The sequence below is a fragment of the Cherax quadricarinatus genome, chromosome 71 (assembly GCF_038502225.1).
Source record: "Cherax quadricarinatus isolate ZL_2023a chromosome 71, ASM3850222v1, whole genome shotgun sequence".
In the NCBI taxonomy this organism is placed as follows: Eukaryota; Metazoa; Arthropoda; class Malacostraca; order Decapoda; family Parastacidae; genus Cherax; species Cherax quadricarinatus.
Window position 1 is genome coordinate 7,809,968 of NC_091362.1, and position 25,212 is coordinate 7,835,179.

Sequence of the window (25,212 nt, forward strand, 5' to 3'; positions counted from 1 at the left end):
TCTCCGCAATCTCGTAAAACTTCAGAAAGGAGCATAATGGAAACAGCAGGAGAGAAAACCCTTCATGTAATATAAAACAGTGTTGGATTAGTGATGGTGTACACTCAGTATAAGTCTCCAAAATAAGGTCCGTAGAAACTTCAAATATTTATAAACAATAAAACTAATAATCCTTATTTTTAGTCAGTTAATTTATTTAATGCTAGATCGCATCTATCGTTTCAAGCCTTTGCAACGTATTGCTTACTTATCACACATCTGCCGTCATTCGATGCAAGTAGAATCTTATTGGCAAGTTATCTTCTTTGTTGAAAATGTATCGCAAAACAACAATTCGTTTTAGTGAAAGAAGTTGTCTGGTCTAGCACTGCTGCCTCAAGTACAATACTCGAAATAATTTCGTCAACAAAGTTTTGAGTGATCTGAGATCCTCAGTCTTTGCTAACACAATGTCAACTTTTAAAGTGTCATTGCAATGGATGAGTCATGTAAAACAAACCTTAACAATATTAAGAATAAACTGAAACTCAGGTGATAATTCAGCAGGTCAAGAACTCAGAGAATGCAGCTGGTTTGCTAGCAGCATTAAGCAGTAACGAAATGAATAAGACAAATGAGCATCAGTTGAATATTTTTATTTTCGAAACGCTTCGCCCACACAGTAGGCTTTTGTTAGACGTGAAGGATACCTGAAGGATGTTTTGGGGGTAAGCGCCCCCGCTGAACGTGCCAGATCAGGCTTCTAGGTGGGTCAAGACCTTATCAACCAGGTTGTTACTGATGCAGCGTGTAGTCCAACATGTGATGAATGGTTTTGAAAACCGACAAGTTGAAGAACTGAGACACTTTTGCAACATATGGGAATCTTTATTGAAGAAACGTTTCGCCACACAGTGGCTTCATCAGTCCAATACAAAGTAGAAATGGGTAATGAGAGGAGGAGATTGAGGTAATCAGTCCCTTCAGGAAGGATATAGGAAAGCACTGGTTTGGTAATAGAGTTGTGGATGAGTGGAACAAACTCCCAAGTGTAATTATAGAGGCTGAAACGTTGTGTAATTTTAAAAATAGGTTACATAAATACATGAGTGGGTGCGGGTGGGTGTGAGTTAGACCTGACTAGCTTGTGCTACTAGGTGAGATGCCATGCTCCTTCGTTAAGTGAATGCGACCTGACTAGGTTGGGGCATTGACTTAAGCCGGTAGGAGACTTGGACCTGCCTCACATGGGCTAGTAGGCCTGTTACAGTGTTCCCTCTTTCTCATGTTCTTACGTTTATATTTTTGAAGGTTCACGGGATGGTAGTAAGTAATAACAGTGTTATCTAAGATAAATTAACCTTCCTAGGTTATTTAATACCTACTGAACAATAAGCATTCCGTATATATAATGAGCATAGTTATATTAATTTAAAAAATGCAAAAAAATATCTTGAGAAAGTACCGGCCAAAAATTGAGCATCGGTACAAAAATATTATTGTCTCGTGTCAACATGTGGTACACAAATAGATGTCTTCCTGTCCAGTGAGTTGGGCCAGGTGGGAGACACTGGCCTGTTGCCAGGTGGGAGACACTGGCCTGGTGCCTGGTGGGAGACACTGGCCTGGTGCCTGGTGGGAGACACTGGCCTGGTGCCAGGTGGGAGACACTGGCCTGGTGCCAGGTGGGAGACACTGGCCTGGTGCCTGGTGGGAGACACTGGCCTGGTGCTAGGTGGGAGACACTGGCCTGGTGCCAGGTGGGAGACACTGGCCTGGTGCCAGGTGGGAGACACTGGCCTGGTGCCAGGTGGGAGACACTGGCCTGGTGCCAGGTGGGAGACACTGGCCTGGTGCCAGGTGGGAGACACTGGCCTGGTGCCAGGTGGGAGACACTGGCCTGGTGCCTGGTGGGAGACACTGGCCTGGTGCCAGGTGGGAGACACTGGCCTGGTGCCAGGTGGGAGACACTGGCCTGGTGCCAGGTGGGAGACACTGGCCTGGTGCCAGGTGGGAGACACTGGCCTGGTGCCAGGTGGGAGACACTGGCCTGGTGCCAGGTGGGAGACACTGGCCTGGTGCCAGGTGGGAGACACTGGCCTGGTGCCAGGTGGGAGACACTGGCCTGGTGCCAGGTGGGAGACACTGGCCTGGTGCCAGGTGGGAGACACTGGCCTGGTGCCAGGTGGGAGACACTGGCCTGGTGCCAGGTGGGAGACACTGGCCTGGTGCCAGGTGGGAGACACTGGCCTGGTGCCTGGTGGGAGACACTGGCCTGGTGCCAGGTGGGAGACACTGGCCTGGTGCCAGGTGGGAGACACTGGCCTGGTGCCAGGTGGGAGACACTGGCCTGGTGCCAGGTGGGAGACACTGGCCTGGTGCCTGGTGGGAGACACTGGCCTGGTGCTAGGTGGGAGACACTGGCCTGGTGCCAGGTGGGAGACACTGGCCTGGTGCCAGATGGGAGACACTGGCCTGGTGCCAGGTGGGAGACACTGGCCTGGTGCCAGGTGGGAGACACTGGCCTGGTGCCAGGTGGGAGACACTGGCCTGGTGCCAGGTGGGAGACACTGGCCTGGTGCTAGGTGGGAGACACTGGCCTGGTGCCAGGTGGGAGACACTGGCCTGGTGCCAGGTGGGAGACACTGGCCTGGTGCCAGGTGGGAGACACTGGCCTGGTGCTAGGTGGGAGACACTGGCCTGGTGCCAGGTGGGAGACACTGGCCTGGTGCCAGGTGGGAGACACTGGCCTGGTGCCAGATGGGAGACACTGGCCTGGTGCCAGGTGGGAGACACTGGCCTGGTGCCAGGTGGGAGACACTGGCCTGGTGCCAGGTGGGAGACACTGGCCTGGTGCCAGGTGGGAGACACTGGCCTGGTGCTAGGTGGGAGACACTGGCCTGGTGCCAGGTGGGAGACACTGGCCTGGTGCCAGGTGGGAGACACTGGCCTGGTGCCAGGTGGGAGACACTGGCCTGGTGCTAGGTGGGAGACACTGGCCTGGTGCCAGGTGGGAGACACTGGCCTGGTGCCAGGTGGGAGACACTGGCCTGGTGCCAGATGGGAGACACTGGCCTGGTGCCAGTTGGGAGACACTGGCCTGGTGCCAGGTGGGAGACACTGGCCTGGTGCTAGGTGGGAGACACTGGCCTGGTGCCAGGTGGGAGACACTGGCCTGGTGCCAGGTGGGAGACACTGGCCTGGTGCCAGGTGGGAGACACTGGCCTGGTGCCAGGTGGGAGACACTGGCCTGGTGCCAGGTGGGAGACACTGGCCTGGTGCTAGGTGGGAGACACTGGCCTGGTGCCAGGTGGGAGACACTGGCCTGGTGCCAGGTGAGAGACACTGGCCTGGTGCCAGGTGGGAGACACTGGCCTGGTGCCAGGTGGGAGACACTGGCCTGGTGCCAGGTGGGAGACACTGGCCTGGTGCCAGGTGGGAGACACTGGCCTGGTGCCAGGTGGGAGACACTGGCCTGGTGCCAGGTGGGAGACACTGGCCTGGTGCCAGGTGGGAGACACTGGCCTGGTGCCAGGTGGGAGACACTGGCCTGGTGCCAGGTGGGAGACACTGGCCTGGTGCCAGGTGGGAGACACTGGCCTGGTGCCAGGTGGGAGACACTGGCCTGTTGCCAGGTGGGAGACACTGGCCTGGTGCCAGGTGGAAGACACTGGCCTGGTGCCAGGTGGGAGACACTGGCCTGGTGCCAGGTGGGAGACACTGGCCTGGTGCCAGGTGGGAGACACTGGCCTGGTGCCAGGTGGGAGACACTGGCCTGGTGCCAGGTGGGAGACACTGGCCTGTTGCCAGGTGGGAGACACTGGCCTGGTGCCAGGTGGGAGACACTGGCCTGGTGCCAGGTGGGAGACACTGGCCTGGTGCCAGGTGGGAGACACTGGCCTGGTGCCAGGTGGGAGACACTGGCCTGTTGCCAGGTGGGAGACACTGGCCTGGTGCCAGGTGGAAGACTCTGGCCTGGTGCCAGGTGGGAGACACTGGCCTGGTGCTAGGTGGGAGACACTGGCCTGGTGCCTGGTGGGAGACACTGGCCTGGTGCCAGGTGGGAGACACTGGCCTGGTGCCAGGTGGGAGACACTGGTCTGGTGCCAGGTGGGAGACACTGGCCTGGTGCCAGGTGGGAGACACTGGCCTGGTGCCAGGTGGGAGACACTGGCCTGGTGCCAGGTGGGAGACACTGGCCTGGTGCCAGGTGGGAGACACTGGCCTGGTGCCAGGTGGGAGACACTGGCCTGGTGCCAGGTGGGAGACACTAATCACTGTCCTAGTGCCAGGTGGGTGACACTAATCACTGTCCTGGTGCCAGGTGGGAGACACTATACACTGTCCTGGTGCCAGGTGGGAGACACTGAACACTATCCTGGTGCCAGGTGGGAGACACTGAACACTGTCCTGGTACCAGGTGGGAGACACTGAACACTGGCCTGGTGCCAGGTGGGAGACACTGAACACTGTCCTGGTGCCAGGTGGGAGACACTGAACACTGTCCTGGTGCCAGGTGGGAGACACTGAACACTGTCCTGGTGCCAGGTGGGAGACACTGAACACTGTCCTGGTGCCAGGTGGGAGACACTGAACACTGGCCTGGTGCCAGGTGGGAGACAGTGAACACTGTCCTTGTGCCAGGTAGGAGACACTCAACACTGTCCTTGTGCCAGGTGGGAGACACTCAACACTGGCCTGGTGCCAGGTGGGAGACACTCAACACTGTCCTGGTGCCAGGTGGGAGACACTCAACACTGTCCTGGTGCCAGGTTGGAGACACTCAACACTGGCCTGGTGCCAGGTGGGAGACACTGAACACTGTCCTGGTGCCAGGTGGGAGACACTGAACACTGTCCTGGTGCCAGGTGGGAGACACTGAACACTGTCCTGGTGCCAGGTGGGAGACACTGAACACTGTCCTGGTGCCAGGTGGGAGACACTGAACACTGTCCTGGTGCCAGGTGGGAGACACTGAACACTGTCCTGGTGCCAGGTGGGAGACACTGAACACTGTCCTGGTGCCAGGTGGGAGACACTGAACACTGTCCTGGTGCCATGTGGGAGACACTCAACACTGTCCTGGTGCCAGGTGGGAGACACTCAACACTGTCCTGGTGCCAGGTGGGAGACACTGAACACTGTCCTGGTGCCAGGTGGGAGACACTGAACACTGTCCTGGTGCCAGGTGGGAGACACTCAACACTGTCCTGGTGCCAGGTGGGAGACACTGAACACTGTCCTGGTGCCAGGTGGGAGACACTGAACACTGTCCTGGTGCCAGGTGGGAGACACTGAACACTGTCCTGGTGCCAGGTGGGAGACACTGAACACTGACCTGGTGCCAGGTGGGAGACACTGAACACTGTCCTGGTGCCAGGTGGGAGACACTGAACACTGTCCTGGTGCCAGGTGGGAGACACTGAACACTGGCCTGGTGCCAGGTGGGAGACACTGAACACTGTCTTGGTGCCAGGTGGGAGACACTGAACACTGTCCTGGTGCCAGGTGGGAGACACTGAACACTGGCCTGGTGCCAGGTGGGAGACACTGAACACTGTCCTGGTGCCAGGTGGGAGACACTCAACACTGTCCTGGTGCCAGGTGGGAGACACTGAACACTGTCCTGGTGCCAGGTGGGAGACACTGAACACTGTCCTGGTGCCAGGTGGGAGACACTGAACACTGTCCTGGTGCCAGGTGGGAGACACTGAACACTGTCCTGGTGCCAGGTGGGAGACACTGAACACTGTCCTGGTGCCAGGTGGGAGACACTGAAGACTGTCCTGGTGCCAGGTGGGAGACACTGAATACTGTCCTGGTGCCAGGTGGGAGACACTGAACACTGTCCTGGTGCCAGGTGGGAGACACTGAACACTGTCCTGGTGCCAGGTGGGAGACACTGAACACTGTCCTGGTGCCAGGTGGGAGACACTGAACACTGTCCTGGTGCCAGGTGGGAGACACTGAATACTGTCCTGGTGCCAGGTGGGAGACACTGAACACTGTCCTGGTGCCAGGTGGGAGACACTTTACTTGACATAAAGATCTAAATTTATTATTTAGTGCAAACAATGATGGGACCTCGAGCCTTTTTTCTTGATATCGAGAGACCAGGCCTCATGGTGCATCAGGGTCTGATCAACCAGGCTGTTAGTGCTGGCCACACACAAGCTGACATACGAACCACAGTAGGGTTGGTCAAGTACTGACTTTAGGTGCCTGTCCAGTGCCTTCTTGAAGACAGCCCGGTGTCTATTGGTTATCCCCCTTATGTATGCTTGGAGGCAACAGTTTTGGGCCCCGGACACTCATTGTGTTGTCTCTCAGTGTAATCGTGGCACCCTGCTTTTCATCAGGGTAATGTTACATCTCCTGACGAGTCTTTTGCTTTCATATGGGGTGATTTTCGTGTGGAAGTTTGGTACTAATCCCTCCAGGACCTTCCAAGTGTATATTATCATGCATCTCTCTCGCCTGCATTCGAAGGAGTACAGATCAAGGACCTTCAACCGTTCCCAGTAGTTTAGGTGGCTTATCGCACTTATGTGTGCCGTGAAAGTTCTTTGTACACTCTCCAGGTCTGCAATGTCGCCAGCCTTGAAGAGGCCGTTAGTGTACAACAGTATTCCAGCCTAGAGAACACAAGCGATTTGAAGAGAATCATCATGGGCTTGGCATCCCTAGTTTTGAAGGTTCTCATTATCCATCCTTTCATTTTCTTAGTGGATGAGGTAGATACATTGTTGTGGTTTTTGAAGACGAGATTCTCTGACATTATCACTCCCAGGTCCTTCGCATTACTTTTCCTCTCTATTGTATGGTTAGAATATGTGGTATACCCTGACACATTTTTAATTTCTTCAAGTTTTCCATATCTGAGTAGTTGAAATTTCTCCTCGTTGAACTTCATATTGTTTTAAATGGCCCATTCGAAGATTTAGTTGATGTCCGCTTGGAGTCTCACAGTGTCTTCGATGGAGGTCACTGTCATGGTGATCCGGGTGTCATCCGCAAAGGAAGACACGGAGCTATGGAATACATCTCTGTCTATATCAGAAATGAGGATGAGGAATAGAATGGGAGCGAGTACTGTGCCTTGTGGAACAGAACTTTTTACCATGGCTACCTGGGACTTTACTCTGTTTACTATTACTCTTTGTGTTCTATTGGTCAGGAAGTTGTAGATCCATCTACCAACTTTTCCCGTTATGCCTTTAACCCGCATTTTTGTGTGTTATTACACCATGGTCACACTTGTCGAAAGCTTTTGCAAAGTCTGTGTATACTACATCTGTATTTTGTTTATCCTCTACAGAATCCAGGACCTTGTCATAGTGGTGCAATAGCTGGGACAGGCAGGAGCGACGTGCTTTAAACCCGTGTTGCTCTGGGTTGTGTAACTGATGGGTATCTAGGTGGTTGGCTATCTTGCTTCTTAGAACCCTCTCAAAAAATTTTATGATATGGGATGTTAGTGCTATCAGTCTGTAGTTCTTTGCAATTGCTTTACTGCCATCTTTGTGGGGTGGGGCTATGTCTGTTGTTTTTAGTGTGTGGGATGACCCCTGTGTCCATGATCCCTCTCCATAAAATGCTGAAGGCACACGATAGGGGCATCTTGCAGTTCTTGATGAACATGGAGCTCCACGAGCCTGGGCCTGGGGCAGAGTGCATGGGCATGTCATTAATTGCCTCTTCAAAATCTTGAGGAGCTATAATATCCGAGAGTTTTGGGATGACCAAATTCTGGGTTTCGTTCATAAAGAATTCATTTGGATTGTCGACCCTCAGAGTGGGCAGTGGATCGCTGAACACTGAGTCATATTGGGACTTTAGTATCTCACTCATTTCTTGGCTATCATCTGTGTATGTCCCATTATGCCTAAGCAGCGGCCCAATACTGGATGTTATTTTTCACTTAGATTTGGCATAAGAGAAGAAGTATTTTTTTTTTTTTTACAATTTCCTTTATGGCTTTTAGCTCCTCCTGTGATTCTTGTCTCCTATAAGATTAAGTTCGATATTTGCAATTTCAATGACTAGTGCTTCCCTTCGTATTTCAGATATATTGACCCCACTCAGCAGTTCTGTGATTCTTCGCCTTCGTCTGTATAGGGAACGTCTCTCTCTTTCTAGTTTACATCTTCTCTTTCTTTTTCTTAATGGAATGTGTCTTGATTAGATCTCAAGAACCACAGAATTCATTTTTTCAAGGCAGATATTTGGGTCCTTGTTGTTTAGGATATCTTCCCAGCTTGTTTCATTTAGGACATGATTTACTTGATCCCATTGTATGCTTCTGTTATTGAAATTGAATTTCGTAGAGAGACCTTCATGACTGCTTACATGTCTGTACATGTCTATACCTCCATTATGTTGTGATCTGAGTAATTTGTCTTTGATACAGTTATATTACCTATCAGGTCATCATTGTTAGTGAAGATGAGGTCCAGCATATTTTCTAGTCTTGTAGGCTCTACTATTTGCTGGTTTAAGATGAATTTGATGCAGAGATGTAATAGTTCGTGTGTGTGTGAATTTTCATCTGAGCTGCCTCCCGCGGTGATCTCTGCTAAAACAGTGTCTCAGGTTGAAATCTCCTAGTAGTAAGATGTTTAGGGCAAGAGTTGGGAGATTTTCCAGACAGTGGTCAATTTTCTCAAGCTGTTCCTGGAATTGCTGTGAAGTTGCATCTGGAGGCTTGTATACTACCACAATAACAAGGTTTTGGTTTTCAGTCTTTACCACCAAAACTTCAACTACATCATTTGAAGTGTTTAGTAGTTTTGTACAAATGAGCGACTCTGTATCATACAGGCCAACCTCCATAACCCCCCCCCGCCTCCCCCTTGTTGCCTGTTTAGTCTGTCGCATCGGAATAGGTTATAACCTGGGATCCATATTTCGTTGTCATAATGATCCTTTATGTGGGTCTCTGTGAATGCTGCAAATATTGCATTTGACTCTGTGAGCAGTCCCTTGATGTAAGGAATTTTGTTGTTTTTAGACAGCTTTAGACCCTGTATGTTTGCAAAGACAAATATCATATTGGTGGAATTTAGGGGGGTTTTATTTGCTGGCTCTAATATCTGTTGTTCTGGGGTAGAGGCCAATGTCCGTGCCTCTGCTCCAGAAGTGTTTTCAGGATTATTGTCATTTCTTGCCCCTTCTGGCCCAAGAAACCTCTGTCTCTGGAGAGGTTGAGGTTTCCCTCTTTTGTTTCCCATAGTCTGGCTGATCTGTATCTCCTAGTCCTCTTTAGATGATGTGCCTGGCAGTATGTATTGTAGCATTTTCTTTCATGGATTGATGAGTGACACATTTCTAGGTGAAATAGGTTGCAAGAAAGGAAGTTGCATTCTCCTGTTGTCATGTGGGTGCGGCATTTTTTGGGATGGTACAAGGTACATGCCCACCTGTTTTACCAGATATACCGTGCCTGCAGATACCCAAGGCATAGTACATTATTTACATAGATTGTACTTCTGTTTTCTAGGATTTATTGTAGCTGCGTTCACTGCTGGTGCATTTATTTTTCCTGTTTCCTTAATATCTTTTACCCCTTTATGGACATCAATGCTTCCACTGGACTTTGCTGATAGTGTGTCGACACTGTTCCCTGAGGCCTCATCCCATTTTGGTCCATCTCCAGCAGTATCTCTATTTTGATAAGGTTTGTCAGGAAATAGACAAGTGTTTCCTGACGCTGGTCTTACTTAGATGATGACCCGCGTTGGAGCTTTTGGTCATCTGACTGAGGCCTTCCAATGGCTTACCAGTCCACCCCTTTAAAAATTATGGTCATGTAGATAAACACAGCCCAACTTTATTCACTTATTTTGCAAAGCATTTTGAAGATTTTACTGACGTTCAGAAAGTTCTTGTTGAAGCTCACCTTGAGTTATTAGTTGTTGATCACCTTGAGTGGAATTGGAGCTTATTACGGAGGGCATTGTAGAAAATATGCGTGTAAAAACCGCTCCATTGATACTGTCAGTGGAAGATTGAGACAGTTATGCAATATATGGGAATCTCTATTGAGGAAACGTTTCGCCACACAGTGGCTTCATCAGTCCAATACAAAGCATGAAGGTGTAAGGAGAGGAGGAGTTTGAGGTAATCAGTCCCTCAGCTTGGAGTCGATGTGGTCAGTCCATCAATCTTGTAGAATGTACAGCATAGGGAAGTAGACGTGGCTTATATACTGTAGTCAGGTGAGGCGCAGGAGGAGGAGGTGGGGTCATAGTGGTACCATCCACTAGTCGAAGTAGGTCTTCGTCCTGCTTCGCCTCACCTTACTACAGTATATAAGCCACGTCTACGGCCCTATGCTGTACATTCTACAAGACTGATGGACTGAACACATCGACTCCAGGCTGAGGGACTGATTACCTCAAACTCCTCCTCTCCTTACACCTTTCTTCTTTGTATTGGACTGATGAAGTCATAAGACGTCATGGTTTGATGTTTGTGTAAGTAGGGAGTGGTATTTTTTTAAGTTTATGCCATAAGTTGTTTAATAATTTTGTACGTATTCTGGCAGTTTTGCCTGTAAGACCCTGGTGTGTATAGGCCTGTGTAGTGGAGAGTACAGATAATAATCTTTTGTCTGCAGACCAAGAAGTCGGCAGAAGCAGAGGGGGTTGTCAAGGAGCCCCATTGTTAACATGTAGAGGCTAGGTTGTATACTGTATATGTAAGTTTACTATTAATATAGTTATATTTTTGTATATGTTAATTCTGGTACCATTCCTGATAATATAAATATTGACTATTTACTTAACGCTCTTCGCGGAGAAACAATCGTGGCCCGAGGTTGGTGTAGTGGACTTGAATGTTTTATATGTCCTTAGACAGGTGAAATTGCTGACCTAGAAAATGTACAGAGAACTTTCACGGCGCGCATAACGGAGATAAAACACCTCAATTACTGGGAGCGCTTGAGGTTCCTGAACCTGTATTCCCTGGAACGCAGGCGGGAGAGATACATGATTATATACACATGGAAAATCCTAGAGGGACTAGTACCGAACTTGCACACGAAAATCACTCACTACGAAAGTAAAAGACTTGGCAGACGATGCACCATCCCCCTAATGAAAAGCAGGGGTGTCACTAGCACGTTAAGAGACCATACAATAAGTGTCAGGGGCCCGAGACTGTTCAACTGCCTCCCAGCATACATAAGGGGGATTACCAACAGACCCCTGGCAGTCTTCAAGCTGGCACTGGACAAGCACCTAAAGTCGGTTCCTGATCAGCCGGGCTGTGGCTAGTACGTTGGTTTGCGTGCAGCCAGCAGCAACAGCCTGGTTGATCAGGCTCTGGTCCACCAGGAGGCCTGGTCACGGACCGGGCCACGGGGGCGTTGACCCCCGGAACTCTCTCCAGGTAAACTCCAGACAAGCTTTTAACCAAAGGCGCCAGTATATAATTTTACATACTGTAATAAATACGTTACAAAGCTCACTTTGAGTAGTACTGAAGCTTACCTTTACTAATATTGAAGCTCACCTTGAGTGGTATTGAAGCTCACCTTGAGTGGTATTGAAGCTCACCTTGGGTGGTATTGAAGCTCACCTTGGGTGGTATTGAAGCTCACCTTGAGTGGTATTGAAGCTCATCTTGAGTGGTATTGAAGCTCACCTTGGGTGGTATTGAAGCTCACCTTGAGTGGTATTGAAGCTCATCTTGAGTGGTATTGAAGCTCACCTTGGGTGGTATTGAAGCTCACCTTGAGTGGTATTGAAGCTCACCTTGAGTGGTATTGAAGCTCACCTTGAGTGGTATTGAAGCTCACCTTGAGTGGTATTGAAGCTCACCTTGAGTGGTATTGAAGCTCACCTTGGGTGGTATTGAAGCTCACCTTGAGTGGTATTGAAGCTCACCTTGGGTGGTATTGAAGCTCACCTTGGGTGGTATTGAAGCTCACCTTGAGTGGTATTGAAGCTCACCTTGGGTGGTATTGAAGCTCACCTTGAGTGGTATTGAAGCTCACCTTGGGTGGTATTGAAGCTCACCTTGAGTGGTATTGAAGCTCACCTTGGGTGGTATTGAAGCTCACCTTGGGTGGTATTGAAGCTCACCTTGAGTGGTATTGAAGCTCACCTTGAGTGGTATTGAAGCTCACCTTGAGTGGTATTGAAGCTCACCTTGAGAGGTATTGAAGCTCACCTTGGGTGGTATTGAAGCTCACCTTGGGTGGTATTGAAGCTCACCTTGAGTGGTATTGAAGCTCACCTTGGGTGGTATTGAAGCTCACCTTGAGTGGTATTGAAGCTCACCTTGGGTGGTATTGAAGCTCACCTTGAGTGGTATTGAAGCTCACCTTGGGTGGTATTGAAGCTCACCTTGGGTGGTATTGAAGCTCACCTTGAGTGGTATTGAAGCTCACCTTGGGTGGTATTGAAGCTCACCTTGGGTGGTATTGAAGCTCACCTTGGGTGGTATTGAAGCATATCGTGAGTAGCATTGAAGCTTACCTTGGGTGGTATTGAAGCTCACCTTGAGTGGTATTGAAGCTCACCTTGGGTGGTATTGAAGCTCACCTTGGGTGGTATTGAAGCATATCGTGAGTAGCATTGAAGCTCACCTTGGGTGGTATTGAAGCTCACATTGGGTGGTATTGAAGCTCACCTTGGGTGGTATTGAAGCTCACCTTGAGTGGTATTGAAGCTCACCTTGGGTGGTATTGAAGCTCACCTTGGGTGGTATTGAAGCATATCGTGAGTAGCATTGAAGCTCACCTTGGGTGGTATTGAAGCTCACCTTGGGTGGTATTGAAGCTCACCTTGGGTGGTATTGAAGCTCACCTTGAGTGGTATTGAAGCTCACCTTAAGTGGTATTGAAGCTCACCTTGAGTGGTATTGAAGCTCACCTTGAGTGGTATTGAAGCTCACCTTGAGTGGTATTGAAGCTCACCTTGGGTGGTATTGAAACTCACCTTGAGTGGTATTGAAGCTCACCTTGAGTGGAATTGAAGCTCACCTTGAGTGGTATTGAAGCTCACCCTGGGTAGTATTGAAGCTCACCTTTAGTGGTATTGAAGCTCACCTTGAGTGGTATTGAAGCTCACCTTGAGTGGTATTGAAGCTCACCTTGAGCGGTATTGAAGCTCACCTTGAGTGGTATTGAAGCTCACCTTGAGCGGTATTGAAGCTCACCTTGAGTGGTATTGAAGCTCACCTTGAGCGGTATTGAAGCTCACCTTGAGCGGTATTGAAGCTCACCTTGAGTGGTATTGAAGCTCACCTTGAGTGGTATTGAAGCTCACCTTGAGTGGTATTGAAGCTCACCTTGAGTGGTATTGAAGCTCACCTTGAGTGGTATTGAAGCTCACCTTGAGCGGTATTGAAGCTCACCTTGAGTGGTATTGAAGCTCACCTTGAGTGGTATTGAAGCTCACCTTGAGTGGTATTGAAGCTCACCTTGAGTGGTATTGAAGCTCACCTGGAATGCTACTGAAGCTCACCCTGAGTAGTACTAAAGGTAACCTTGAGTGGAGTTTCTCTGCCTCAACATTGTGTTGACGGTCACCTCACGCCATCACTTGTTTCTTCCACGCTGGCCGTCATTTATTTACTAGATGTGGAGAGGCTGAACATGTTGGGGCCAAACAGTGCCTTGTGGAATGAAAGGAAAAGTCGATTGAAGGGAAGGTAGAACATCTCCATTTCTTAAAATCAGGAACTCCTCTCTGCCCTGAAGATTTGTTTGTCATTTAATATCCATTTATTGAGGTAAAGCTTTTAGACCTGAACCAGCGAGTTTGCATTAACGACAGTGGAGTATATAGGTGTGGTAGCGGGAATGATAAGGCTTCGGAGGATGTATTTGCTTTATTTGGGACCTTGTACACAAGCAGTGTGTTAACTGCTCCCTGGGGCCAAGCCCCCAGTTGCGAGAAGGAGGAGTAGGCTTCTTGACTTTAGGCTGTCTAGTGGGAGAGTGAGGATAAGGCAACGTGTTATGAGCTGAGCTTGGTAGCTTATAAATGTCAGCACCAGCATGGCATGAATTATGAACCCAACTGGGGCATATATCGCTCGGCCACCTACCCATGGTCGTCCTCGATCATGAATGACTAAAAAACTTGGTCTCTCTCTCACAGGAACAGGGCAGAGAACACAATATATATATATATATATATATATATATATATATATATATATATATATATATATATATATATATATATATATATATATATATATATATATATATATATATATATATATATATATATATACAATATATATATATATATATATATATATATTGTATATATATATATATTGTATATATATATATATTGTATATATATATATACAAAAGGGAAGAAAAAGGGGGGAGGTGCTAAAATATTGTGGTCCAAGGCAGTGAGCCTCAGCGGGGATCACTGCACGCCTTCCTGCATCTGGGCAGGTACTGCAACATCAGGAGACATCGCTGCAGCTGAGCTGTGACATACTAGGGTAGTCTCGTCTGGAACAGTGAAGCAGTCATCATAGTGTAGTCACTGTAGGGGTCACTCGTCCTGGGGCACAACCTGCTGGTGCCCTTGACTAAGGCATCGTCAGTACTCGGCATCTGGGTAGGACTTCTTCTGGCAAGCGACTCAGGAGGACATTTCTTGACTGGTACTATCGCTGGGGAATCATTGCAGGGAATGCGATGCAGCACAGCTTAGTTGTGCCGGCGAGAGTGAGTCATAGCAGAGACGACTCAGGTGCATAATCTGGGAGTCGTAGCAGCTAGCACCATAACTGGAGTGAGCGGGCTAGCAGTCAAAGTGATATTATACTTTGTGCAGGCTGCTCATTGAAATCGTGACATGATTCAGACAGCCGCCTGCCAACAGAGCTACTGTGGCTTGACAATGTCATCCTTTCGATCAGAGTGGGAGTCAAAGCAGAGGTCAATCTAAGTGTCCCCAGACTGGTTTCTACTCATAACCATACTCTGATGGTCAGGAGATGGAGTGATAAGAGTCACAATGGGGACTCGTAGCAGAACGACTCAGGCATGGCATCTACTAGCAACGAGCATGAGAACTGTAACTGATGCCCAGACTGACTAATGTCAGTCGTCAAACGGTCACAATGGAGTGACATGTAACACAAGGGTGTTACCAATGCTCTGGGCTCAGACCACACTGTGGTCTACACTCACATATCTGGGCTCAGACCACTTAACATCAGGGACACATGTAAACTTGCACAGTCCCGCATTGCACATGTGACTACAGCATGGCTTGCACTAGGAAATGATGCTTTTCTATTCAAAAATCGACCCTAAAGCATTCATGAACATGTGAGAACACTAGTACAAACACAATGACTGACAGGAATTAACACGTGACATATCTTCTCAAAATCGTTCTGGGCAACACTAAATACAAATTACTCACTGTGAAACCATAACACTATCGATGTGACATCATGTGGTGATGCCAGGCATGACGTCGTAAGGTGATGACGTGGGGTGACATCGTGAGGTGACGTCAGGGCAGACGTCCAGGGTGACGTCGGGCAGACGTCGTGGGTGACGCCGCGAGATGACGTCGGGAAGCATGGTGACGTCAGGTAATGGTGACATCGTGGTGACGTCAGTCAGACATCCTGGGTGACTTCAGGCATGGGTGACGCCGCAAGGTGAAGTTGGGCAGTGTCACGATTACATCTATGAAGAAAATATTTTTTTTTTATTATCACACTGGCCGATTCCCACCAAGGCAGGGTGGCCCGAAAAAGAAAAACTTTCACCATCATTCACTCCATCACTGTCTTGCCAGAAGGATGCTTTACACTACAGTTTTTAAACTGCAACATTAACACCCCTCCTTCAGATGAAAAATGAGAACTTTCAAAACTAAGATGCCATGCCATGTCACTTTTCCTCGCTAGTCTGGAATACTGCTGTACACTAACATCTCCATTCAAGGCAGGTGAAATTGCAGATCTAGAAAATGTATGGAAAAACTTCCGACTCCCAAGTCCTTCACTGTATGTATTCCACCAGATTGTTTCCCACACGAAACATTTCAATAACGAAAATGACATTTATTCAGTTTATTCTTTTATCGGGTAGCGAGACTTGGCACCAAGTAACTCTCTGACGGAAATGGCGATAAGATTCCCAGAGTGTGAAGAAAAGAAATATATATAAATGCGTCGAGGCAGTAAGAATACACAGTAGTAAATGGAAAGCGGAGGGCAAGCTTTTGGAGGTGGAAGACAAGTCAGTAAGCTGCTGGAAGTGAAGAAAAGGCAGTAAGCTGCTAGAAGTAGAAGACAAGGCAGTAAGCTGCTGGAAGTGGAAGGTTGGGAAGCTTCCTACCAGCAGTGGCAGGAAGAACTCTGAAGGAAAGTGAAAAACAACTTTCTAGTCTGTGGTAATAATGGTGGACGCAGCCCATCAAGTGGTTTATCGCGGGGTTATGCCTGTCTTGGTCTGTCTAGGGCTCCTGGCTAACAGTCTCTGCGGTCTTATCCTCATTAAACCTAGCTTTACGACATCTTGGGTTAACAGGTGAGAACTATATACTGACATATTACCTTCATCAAATTTAATTTACATACAACTTCCGTTACCCCCAACTCTCCTCCAACACGTTCCACCATATTTTACCTACCAAACATTTCATCACTAAAATCTTTCACCATATATAATTTACTAAAGTGTCCACTCCTGGTAATGGTCGAGTGTTCTGTTCAAGAACGAAAGGACCTGAGTTCGATTCTTGTGTTGCTGGAGAAGTAAAGGCAAGCTTTCTTATATCTTCGATTCCTCGTCAATTAGCAGTAATTAAGTACTCACATGGGGCTTTATAAAGAAGTAGAAAAAGCCTCATTCAGGTGAAACGTCGTATTAATAGAGATCTCGTCTTTCTGTGCGTCTCTTTGGTCACATGTTGGCTAAGTTAAGTCGACTGTTGTAAGCAGCATCTTCATCATGATTTCTGAATAGCCTCGACAGAAATAAGCCACATAACTTGGCTTCATTTTAATAATTACATACAGTACCGACAGGTAGACGTGTAATACACATGTACAACAGTTGGTTATCTTCATTATCTGACGAAATATAGTGTTAATATTTAATAATTTTGAAGGTGAATTAAGGAGACGCACTGCTGCACACAGTAACATAGGATGTTGGTTGGATTTTTAACCCGGAGGTTAGCCGCCCAACATAACCCGTGAAGGTCAGTGCGTCATCGAGGACTGTCTGTCTTATTTCCATTGTGGTCCTTAAATCTTGTCCCCCAGGATGCGACCCTCACCAGTCGACTAACACCCAGCTACCTAATTGCTTGCTAGGTGACCGGGGACAGCACGTGTAAGGTGACTAACACCCAGGTACCTACTTGATTGCCAGGTGAACGGGGACAACAGGTTTAAAGTAACAGGCCTAATGTTTCCACCCTTCCAGGGGATCGAACCACGGACACTCAGCGTGTGAAGCGACATCGTTTCCTGCCTAGTCACTCTCCTTATAATATTGCTATATTTCGTAACTATCTCTAGGCTTTATTAATATTGCTAATTATATTTATTACATTACTTTCATGGGGGAAGGGAACGCCAAACCCGAAGGGACAATTCAGCGCTTTTAGGAAGGAAAGAAATTCAGACTTGATTCAGGTTCAATTCCTTGGATCAAGAGCCCCTCACCCCTTAAGGAATGTTGCTCATTGCAGGAAAATAACTCAGTACTGATGTATTTTCCTAAAGGATGAGATCAATTAAATATATCTCAGTCCCTTCGTGATCCAGGAAAATTATACCCGGATTGCATAACCTCAGTACCATGTACACAGTCCCCTGTTTTCCAGTACCTCAGTACCATGTACACAGTCCCCTGTTTTCCGGTACCTCAGTACCATGTACACAGTCCCCTGTTTTCCAGTACCTCAGTACCATGTACACAGTCCCCTGTTTTCCAGTACCTCAGTACCATGTACACAGTCCCCTGTTTTCCAGTACCTCAGTACCATGTACACAGTCCCCTGTTTTCCAGTACCTCAGTACCATGTACACAGTCCCCTGTTTTCCAGTACCTCAGTACCATGTACACAGTCCCCTGTTTTCCAGTACCTCAGTACCATGTACACAGTCCCCTGTTTTCCAGTACCTCAGTACCATGTACACAGTCCCCTGTTTTCCAGTACCTCAGTACCATGTACACAGTCCCCTATTTTCCAGTACCTCAGTACCATGTACACAGTCCCCTATTTTCCAGTACCTCAGTACCATGTACACAGTCCCCTATTTTCCAGTACCTCAGTACCATGTACACAGTCCCCTATTTTCCAGTACCTCAGTACCATGTACACAGTCCCCTATTTTCCAGTACCTCAGTACCATGTACACAGTCCCCTATTTTCCAGTACCTCAGTACCATGTACACAGTCCCCTATTTTCCAGTACCTCAGTACCATGTACACAGTCCCCTGTTTTCCAGTACCTCAGTACCATGCACACAGTCCCCTGTACCTGGAGAGGGTTTCGGGGATTAAGACCCCCGCCTGGTAACGGACCGGGGTCCGCGACCAAGCCTCGGGGAGGATCAGGGCCTGATCAACCACATTGTTACTGCTGGCCGCACGTAGAACGACGTACGAACCACAGCCTGGCTGATCTGGTACTGACTTTGAAGACAGCCAGGCGTCTATTGGTATGCTGGGAGGCAGTTCAACAGTCTTGGGCACCTGACACTTACTGTGTCAGGTTCCCAAGACTTGGCAGGAGTGTTGCATCTCCTGCCGAGTCTTTTGCTAATTGGTACTAAACCCTCTAGGATTTTCCAAGTTTATGTTATCATGTATCTTCTTTGCTTGCGTTCCAGAGAATACAAATCAAGAGACCTCAACCGTTCCCAGTAATTTAGGTAATTCATCGTACTTATGTGTGCCGTGAAAGTTCTCTGTACATTCTCCAGGTCAGTAATTTCACCTGCCTTGAAAGAGGCCGTTAGTGCAGAGCAGTATTCCAGCATAGAGAAACAAGAGATTTGAAGAGAATCATCATGGGCTTGGCATCCCTAGTTTTGAAATTTCTCATTATCCATCCTATCATTTTTCTAGCAGATGTGGTAGATACGTTCTTTTGGTCTCTGAAAGTGAGATCCTCTGACATTATCACTCATTGGTCCTTCACATTAGGTTTTGTTTGGTTGTAATTTGTTTAATACTCTGATGCAGTTTTAATTTCCTAAAGCTTTCCATATCCGAGCAATTGAAATTTCTCTTTATTGAACTTCATGTTGTTTTCCGTGGCCTGTTTAAAGATTTGGTTGATGTCCGCTTGGAGTCTTGCAGTGTCTTCGGTGGAGGACACTGTCATGGCAATTCGAATGTCATGCGCAAAGGAAGACACGGTGTTGTGGCTTACATCTCTTTCTATGTTAGATATGAGGATGAGGAACAGGACGGGGGCGAGTACTGTGCCTTGTGGAACAGAGCTTTTGACTGTAGCCGCCTCAGACTTTACTCTGTTTACTATTACTTTCCGTGATCTACTTGTTAGGAAGTTATACACGAGACCCCTGTACACCAGACCCCTGTACACCAGACCCATGTACACCAGACCCCTGTACACCAGACCCCTGTACACCAGACCCCTGTACACCAGACCCCTGTACACCAGACCCCTGTACACCAGACCCCTGTACACCAGACCCCTGTACACCAGACCCCTGTACACCAGACCCCTGCACACCAGACCCCTGTACACCAGACCCCTGTACACCAGACTCCTGTACACCAGACCCCTGTACACCAGACCCCTGTACACCAGACCCCTGTACACCAGACCCCTGTGCACCAGACCCCTGTACACCAGACCCCTGCACACCAGACCCCTGTACACCAGACCCCTGTACACCAGACTCCTGTACACCAGACCCCTGTGCACCAGACCCCTGTACACCAGACTCCTGTACACCAGACCCCTGTACACCAGACCCCTGTACACCAGACCCCTGTACACCAGACCCCTGTGCACCAGACCCCTGTACACCAGACCCCTGCACACCAGACCCCTGTACACAAGACCCCTGTACACCAGACTCCTGTACACCAGACCCCTGTACACCAGATCCCTGTACACCAGACCCCTGTACACCAGACCCCTGCACACCAGACCCCTGTACACCAGATTCCTGTACACTAGACCCATGTACACCAGACCCCTGTACACCAGACCCCTGTACACCAGACCTCTGTACACCAATCCCTTGTACACCAGTCCCCTGTAAACACCAGTCCCCTGTACATCAATCCTCTGCACTCTAGACCCCTATACCCCAGATCCTTGTACCCCAGTCCTCTGTACTCCAGTACCCTGTTCCCTAGTACCCTGTACCCCATTACCCTGTACATCAATCCCTTGTTCCCCAGTTCTTTGTTCACCAGTCCTGCACCCCAGTGCCCTATACAACAGTCCCCTCTGCCGTAACACTTCTATCCCCTGTACCCCAGTCCTTTGTTCAACAGGCTCCTGTACACCGCTCCCCTGTACACCAGTCCTCTGTACACCACTCCCTGCTAACCAGGAACTTGCACACCAGTCCCTCTGTACCCTTCCCCTGTACACCACTCCCCTGCCTACCTGGAGGTTATTCTGGGGATCAACGCCCCCCCAGGGCCCGGTCCATGACCAGTCATCCCGGTGGATCTGGTCCTGATTAACTAGGCTGCTTCTGCTGGCCGCACATAGTCCAACGTACGAACCACAGCCCAACTGGTCAGGCAGTGACTTTAGATATCTGTCCAGCTCCCTCTTGAAGGCAGCCAGTGGCATATTGCTAATTACCCTTATGGCTGGTAGGAAGTTGTTACACACAGGATCCCTGTATCAGTCCCCTGTACCCTTGTCCCCTGTACTCCAGTACCGTGTACCCTGGTTCCCAGTACTCCAGACCCTTGTACCTTAATCCCCTGTACTTCAGTCCTCTGTACCCTAGTCCTTTCTACACCAGTACCTTGAACCCTAGTTCCCAATACTCCAGTCCCCTGTACCCTAGTCCCCTGTACCCGAATCCCCCATACCCTAATCCCCTGTACTCCAGTCCCCCGTACCCTAGTGCCCTGTACTCCAATACTCTGTTCTCTACTCCCCTATACCCAAGTCCACTGTTCCCTAGTCCCCTGTACTCCACTCCTCTGTACCCTAGTCCCTTGTACCCTAGTTCCAAGTACTCCAGTCCCCTGTACTCCAATCCTCTGTTCCCTAGTCCCCTGTACATCAGTCCCCTGTTCCTTAGTCCCCTGTATCTCAATCCTTTGCTCCCTAGTCCCCTGTACCTCAGTCCCCTGTACCCTAGTCCCCTGCACCCTAGTCCCCTGTACTCCAGTCTCCCGTACCCTAATTCCCTGTATTCTAGTCTCCCGTACCGTAGTGTCCTGTACTCCAGTCCTCTGTTCCCAAGTCCCCTATACCCCAGTCCCCTGTTCCCTAGTCCTCTATACTCCAGTTCTCTGTACCCTAGCCCCTGTACACAAGTATTTTGTGTTGCAGCCCCTGAATGGGTTACAATGTATATGATGTATATTATGTATATGTATATTACCTTTTCATATAATTTTATATTGCTTATATTTGCGATAATAGCTAAATCGTAAATATATTGCTTTATATTATTATTTGACTTAGTTACTTTTGTTAGGTAGGATTTAACATTCATTATTATGTGCTCACAGTTCAAGTCTTGATTGTCTAACTACTGTAATTATCGCTTGTGGCTCGTTACTCTGCCGGCTTCGGTGTTGCTGTGCAGCAACTGTCCACGGAGCTATCACGTGATCGAGGGGGGTGTACACACCTCGCCTGAAGTATTCAGTCTGGTCTAGACTCGCTTGGTGGTTGGACATATTCCTGACAAGTGCCTAAATCTCCCTTATTGACCCTTGTTGGAAGATCGTCTCCCTGATTACTGTTGTAGGTTCTGTGGGACTCTGTTCACAGAACATTGTATAGACTTAGTGATTTTCGACGTTGTACTGACCTAACTTGTACTGGTATCTGTGTACTGTCACAGTCGGGGATTTTCTTATGCTGAACTTAGATTCAGTAGGATGGGAGCTTTGTGACTTTTGTCGAGGATCTGCTGATGGTCCCTACTTAGTGTCGTTATATTATCTCCTTGTTCCTGATTCTGTGTCGCAGTTGCTTGTTATATTGTTATCGGGCTTAGCATTCTTTTTATTGTTCAAGCAGACTGTTCTGATTGCCAGTTGGTCAAGAAGTTAGTTTATTTGAGGACTTTGTCAGTCACTTGTTTAAGTTTAGTCGAGTCGTGAGACATAGCGAACTACTTAGAGCACTTACACACATACACACAAACTTGTACATATTTGTAATATCTTATTACTTGTTAATGTACCAGACGGTACTTAAGACTTATAAATGTGATATGTGTTTTCAGCACAATAATACTGTACACGAGAGAAGTGATTATTATTATTTTGAGTATTATTAATTTAATTTACTTTGATAATATACCTCTAGACTATGATTAATAAATTTATTAAATTTTAATTTCTCTAGTTAGTAGCCTACCAGTTGTGATCCTGAAGCACTAATAATTCTTACTGAATTCTAATGAATAATTGGACAAGGATACTGACTAATTGTTACGAAAACCCAGTAACAGGCTGGATGCTAGAAGGGCAGTCCTTTCTAGTATTCACTGGAGATCTCTAAGTTTTTTAGAAATCGCGTTTTTTGTAACACCTTGTACCCTAGATCCCAGTACTCCAGTCCCATGTACTCCAGTCCTATGTTCCCTAGTCCCCTGTACATCAATCCCCTGTTCCCTAGTCTCCTGTACCTCAGTCCCCTGTTCCGTAGTCCTCTGTACCTCAGTCCCCTGTTCCCTAGTCCCCTGTACATCAGTCCCCTGTTCTCTAGTCCCCTGTACCTCAGTCCTCTGTTCCCTAGTCCCCTTTAGCGTGCCAGCGTGTCAGCGTGCCTCGTTGTGCTCCCGGTTTTTCTCGTGTTTCACGGTCGCTCTTACGTGCTAGAACTTTAATTTGTGTCATCAATCCTATACGATACATCCCTCTAGCGCCTGGAACCAATCTTGGGCGGAAAACATTATATACTGAGTCAAAAAAGGAGAATTAGTGTGCACTGCGTAGCAGAGTTTACTGCCAGAGGGGAATCATAGGCCTATGTCCCGTGTGGAAAAAAATAATAATAATTGAACTTTTCATGTCAGAGGAAAGAAAGTCTCCCTGATATCATTGAGTATACATAGTGTATAGTGTATACTACAGTGGCTCCCTAGTATATTGTTGATAAAGGCTAAAGTGTCATTTGAAAACAGGTGAATTTGTAAATGAAGGGATAAGCCTATAGAGGAAGGTGCCAGAAGTCGCCAGAAACTTACCACAGGTCAGCTGTTTTTAATAATCTTCCTGGCCTGCTAGTGTACTCGCATATAATCTAGTGATACCAGTGAATAGCAGAATACAGTGTTGTAGTAGCAACTAACCAGTATTATAATGGTACTTAGTGGAGTGGAGTGACTTTCATTAGTTTCTTTTCTTGAAATACGAGACGTTACTGTGAATTTCATATAACCTGTAGTTACCAGCGGTCGCATTATGCACAACGAGAAGCAATTATTACTACAGAAAAAGCGTCCTTCCTCCAAAATTTGCACCAGTCAACTATAGTGATAATATAGCATTTATTGCGGTGGAGACGGGAAAAAAAAAAAAAAAAAAAAAAAAAAAATAGAAAAGCCAGATACAGCGATTGATAAACAAGGAGGTGACCGTTCGTCATTGTAGGAGCTGCCAGATATCACCGGCTCTTCAACACGCAAGTTATACTTTTGTATCAGTCAAATCACATATTACTCGGGTAGATAATTTCCAGTAGATCCTTCATGTGTTAGCTCAAATCACCGACCAGTATGTTTTAAATAAGTGACCCACTGATCAGAGCAGATCGACTGGTCCAAACCCTTGACTGGTCCGAACCCTTGACTGGTCCGAACCCTTGACTGGTCCGAACCCGGGACTGGTTTCAAACAGTTTCGTTGGACAATAAAGCAGACTGTAAACGGATGGGGTTGTAGGCGCCCTTATAAACACAAACATTAAAAATCAGGAACGTGACGGTAAGCTGTCCAATATACAAAAAGAGTTAGAAACAGAAATACAAATAGCTAGAGCTTCATTTAAGGTTATTAATATAATATTCAAGAGGTTGCTAGTAGAATTGCAGTAAATCAACCATTCAAATCATTATGAAGCTGTGTGTAGTCTGTGGTCAGTCAAACAAACGGGCCTCCACATGGATAAATTGTCATTTTTGTGGAAATTGGTGTCACGCCCCTTGTGCAGATATCCCAGAACTAGCTACAAGCAGTATTAAAACAGAGAAGTGTTTCTGGGTATGCCCAAATGAGGAAAATCTGTGGACTAAAATCACAAGGGTATTAAAAGAGGACAACATCAAAGCTGCTTTCATAGAAAACCTGGAAGCTTTCTACAACAGATGGGAACATAAAAAGTCTGGGCTGAATGGTACTGCCCTTGATACTGGCCATGTAGTCACAAACTGTAAGGCTGGAGGTGATGTCCTGGGAGACAGTAATAGTAAAGCTGGAGGTGCTGTCCTGGGAGACAGTAATGGTGAAGCTGGAGGTGCTGTCCTGGGAGACAGTAATGGTGAAGCTGGGGGTGCTGTCCTGGGAGACAGTAATGTGGAGGTGCTGTCCTGGGAGACAGAAATGGTGAAGCTGGAGATACTGTCCTGGGAGACAGTAATGGTGAAGCTGGAGATTTTGTCCAGGTAGTCGGGAATTATACGCAGGAAGGAATACATATAAATGACCTCATAGGGGATAGGAGCCATAGTAGGGAAACAAGTGTAGTCAAAGATAAGATAAAACCAATATTGCAAACTAGAAATACCGCAGGAAATAGCAAACAAGAGGACTCCAATAGCAATAGTGAGGATAAATTACCAAAAACAACTGGTGGGAGCTCCATTGTTGGTGCTAGGGAGGATAGAAGTAAGACAGGGAAACATGCACCAACAGGGAATACAGTCACAGAAACCCAAGGCAAGCGGAAACCAAGCCTGTGCACATACTATGCACTTGGTATCTGCTGGCATGGGAAATCTGGAAAAACAGATGGGACGTGCAACTATGACCACCCTAGAAAATGCCATGCCCATATGACAACAGGAAAATGCAAACTCCCTTCC

The 25,212-nt window shown here is 47.7% G+C and overlaps 1 protein-coding gene across 1 annotated transcript in view; it reads left to right on the forward strand.

The window, feature by feature from the left end:
• The window catches only part of UQCR-Q (Ubiquinol-cytochrome c reductase ubiquinone-binding protein), a 77,857-nt gene that overhangs the window by 228 nt on the left and 52,417 nt on the right, over positions 1-25,212 (forward strand). The window lies entirely within an intron of this gene.